The sequence below is a fragment of the Palaemon carinicauda genome, chromosome 41, assembly GCF_036898095.1.
Source record: "Palaemon carinicauda isolate YSFRI2023 chromosome 41, ASM3689809v2, whole genome shotgun sequence".
In the NCBI taxonomy this organism is placed as follows: Eukaryota; Metazoa; Arthropoda; class Malacostraca; order Decapoda; family Palaemonidae; genus Palaemon; species Palaemon carinicauda.
The window spans coordinates 60435196-60439531 of record NC_090765.1 but is presented as its reverse complement, the minus strand read 5'-3'; positions in this window follow the sequence as shown (position 1 = coordinate 60439531).

Below are 4336 nucleotides of genomic sequence, written 5' to 3'. Positions count from 1 at the left end.
CGAAACAAAGTCTCGATTTCAAAAAAAGAAAAAGAAAATCTTTAAATTATTTGCCAGCTCTAAAACATTTTAAAAACATTTTTTTTTCTCTAAATTATTTACCAACACTAAAACATTTTTATTCAGACAATTTCGCAGTATGCGTTTCACTTAATATAATGAATTCTCCACACTATTTTGGGATTAAATAACTGAATATGTAGACCCGGACCTAAGCTATTTCAAAACTTCATGAAATTTGTGAAATGTATAATTTTTTATAATTGTTAGCATTTCCCGGATGATTTAGGGTTTTCTTCTCTGTTTGTTAGAAAGAAGAGGGGTCGATGAATTTAATTATGTAGACCTTCTTGTTTTAAGTTATTATAAATATTTGAAAGAATTTTAATATTTAGAATATATTGCTTGATGGGTGGTTCTTCTGTTCGTAAAAGTTAGCGATTAAATTTGATTTACGATATTAATGCTATATTTGCTATATTATATATATGCGATTACAAGAAACTGGCTATCCCTGATGAACTTAGCCAATGAATCCTCTATGTATTACTCAGTCTATGACTCGCGAAATCTAACTGCGGCCCTTTGCGTCAATAAGCGTAGGAGATGATGATGATTTGATGAGGGGAATTATTATGTCTTAGATCTGCTAATACTCTTAGCTAATACATTCAACTGTGAGTTTTTTATTTTTTTTATTGTTTTATATCTGCCTCAACCAGGTATATCTAAAGGTTACTAATGCATTTGGGTTTTGGTGTTATCGAAATGGTAATGATAAGTTTTCGGTCACAGGAGAGACCAGGGGAGGGTATCCCACTGATAAAATAACTTAGTTACTTTGACGGCCGCTTTTCCGGTCCCATTCATCAGGGGAACCCCACTCTCTACGAATACGTAGTGAAGACACCTCCGTTAAGTTAGAACTAACACCAATGTCACTTCTATATTAAATAGTAAAATTCAAGAAAAGTCTTTGGATATTTTAAAACATGTAGTCTAACTTCCCCAACAACATCAAAATAAATCGTGTGTATTTGACCTCTGTTTAAGTTTATGAATTTCTAGCATATGATATCGAGTTAAACTAACTAGTCAACGAACGTTTTGTATTGGAAAAGATATTGAAGGGGAAATTTTCTCATGGAATTTGCGGAGACTAAGAATCGCCTATTATTGCGTGGACAAACAATAAAATCACTCCAATGACTGCTAATAAAGGATAGAAAAGGTAACAATTATATTGCGTTTTTTTTCTATATTCTTTATACTTTGCGATTAATATAATAAAAATGCATTGTGCAGAAAAATGTAAATATCAAGACGTGTTGGAAGTAGTTTTCAGACGAATAGGGGAATCATATTGTTGGACAATTACGGACTTCGCCGGAACACGCATCAAATGTTGTTACCATTATTATTATCATTATTATTGTTATTATTATTATTATTATTATTATTATTATTATTATTATTATTATTATTATTACTACTACTTCCTGTAACCATACCTAACTTTTTCCAATGCTGTTTAGAGCATAAATGAGGAATTTAAGTTTAATCATATAAACAATTATACAAAACCATTTATTTTTGCTCTTCGTGATTTATTTTGATCTATTGAAAGAAAGTTCTGTTCGGAACGATGTAACGTCAATTATCTTTTCAGATAAATGAAAATCCCGTAACGGAGTCCTTCATTCCTCCAGCCAGCTGAAGAAGGTAACAATTTTCAAACCGCACGGAGTTCATTCAGAATAGAGGAAGCTGTGATTGGCCAAAGGCAATTTCTTCGACACACGCCGTCCTCTGAACGACTGTCAAAGGCCAGACTTGGACGCGGTAGGTAGTTGTTCAGCATTGTGTACTTAATGGAGGTTTGTAATGTTATTTCGGACGTATTTGAGTAAGTAATAATATGATATATATTTCAAGATTTTAATTTTGGTGTTTTCGACCAATTTTTTATTATTCAGATACTGTAACACTGTCGATGAGATTACTGTCTTCTGTTAATGTGTTATTTCGGACGTTTTTGGGCAAGTAATTAAATAGTATATATTTCAAGATTTGAATTTTTGTGTTTTCGACCGATTTTTTATTATTCAGATACTGTAACACTGTCGATGAGATTACTGTCTTCTGTTAACGTGTTATTTCGGACGTTTTTGGGCGGGCAAGTAATTGAATAGTATATATTTCAAGATTTGAATTTTTGTGTTTTTCGACCCATTTTTATTATTAAGATACAGTAACTCTGCTGGTGAGATTACTGTCGCCAATTACTTTACTTACTTTTACTCTGATAGCTGCTTTTCCGGTCCCATACAGCAAGGGAACCCCACTCTCTACAGGACCTCCACTGTCGTTTTACCTTGTTCGTTCAGAGTATTTAACGTTTCATAGTGTGTTTTCAACCCATTTTTGTCGTGGTAAGCACTGCTGTCTTCTTTTTGAAGGACTTTGCTTTGGCTTTGGGGTAGACCGTAGTCTCGATCAGGCTACCCTGCCTGATTACTATAAAAACTTGAATTACGTGCCGCTTGATTTCGCGTTTTAATTTCGATGTGAATTGTAAATACATAGTTTTGCCTTAACAATGATTTTGAAAGATTTAATTATTCCAGAGCTTCATGCATCATTTTGAATGCATTGCATATGTGGTTTGTTTATAAATGATGTTAAAAAAAAATGGTTGGAACTGTATAGAAAAAAATGCTTGTCCAAACGCTTCATATCTTGCCAACAATTTATGCTTATTGTTAATCATATGCATAAAGTTAAAGCTAACTACTTAATGGGGGCTGGACAATTCTTTTAGTAACTATATAATAAGCAGTTGTGTTCGCGAGAAATTTTCGATGCCAGGTTTTTCTACTCTTAACCATAATTTTGTATACAGTATATATTTTTTTTATAGCTTTGTGCAGTAAATTTCTGAATTGACTTCGGTTGACCTCTTAATTAAAATAATTTGCTGTTATCTATTACAGATAAGTGTGGCATTACCTCTTTGGTAATGTTAACTTCTGTACTTTGGTTTATGCCGGGTGAGGCTTTATTTTAGTTTATAAACCGGGTGAGGCTTTATTTTAGTTCTATATAAAATGCTCTACAGAATATCCTCGCCGTGGACTCGTAGTCTTGAATTATTTTGAAAGGGAGCCTTAATCTTAAAACTAACAAGGATCAAAATCGTTTGAATTGATTTCCAGCCATTTAACTAGATCATACAACGACGGGGCTTCCCTCAAGCGCCCAAAGGCCTCGTATGTCTTTGCATTAGGCCATGTGGGTTGAATCCATACATCTGTCCATTAAAGGCTTGAAACGTGAGAGTATGAACAAATATTATAATACCTCTATTTCAATTAGTAGGGTCCTTTTTAAATGTCCGTCAACAAGGAATTCGCTATGAGATATGCTGGCTGTATTTCATAGGTAGTAGGTTGGTTAGGGCACCAGGCACCCGTTGAGATACTACCGTTAGTGTTATGGGGTCCATTGACTGACCAGACAGTACTACATTGGATCCTTCTCTCTAGTCGCGGTTAATTTTCCCTTTGGTAGAGAGTTATGGGGTCCATTGAATAGTTTGGCCTATTATATACATATTCTCCTCTGTCCTCTTACACCGTAACAACTGAGATTACCAAAACATTCTTCTTCACCCAAGGGGTTAATACTGCACTGTAATTGTTCAGTGGCCACTTCCCTCATGGTAGGGGTATAAGAGACTCGTTAGCTATGGTAAGCAGCTCTTCTAGAAGGACACTCCAAAATCAAACCATTGTTCTCTAGTCTTGGGTAGTGCCATAGCCTCTGTACTATGGGCTTCCACTGTCTTGGGTTAGACTTCTCTTGTTTGAGGGTACACTCGGGCACACTATTCTATCTTATTTTCTCTTCCTCTTGTTTTGTTAAAGTTTTTATAGTTAATATATGAAATATTTAATTCAATATTGTTGCTGTTCTTTAATATTAATTGGAATGCTTCCTGGTCACAATAGGTCCAAAATGATTAGCGTAAAGTTTAGGTGTACTACTGCAGCCACGATATTTGGTTGTTATTTCCATTCGTATGTGTCAGTAAAGAAAAATTATCTATAACCTGAGAGATGGAGCCAATGTAGTACTGTCTGGCCAGTCAAAGGAATAAATAATGGATTTTGAGCAAAGCAAAAAAGCTATTTTTGGGTGGTATGGCCATGTCGTCCTGATGGAAGGTTCCTTTAGACAGCTTTCTAAGTGATATTTAGCTACAGTGATACTCCCAGAAAATTAACAATAGGTCTTCAGAATTCTAACTCCTGGCGCGAGTATCCTTAATGCTGTA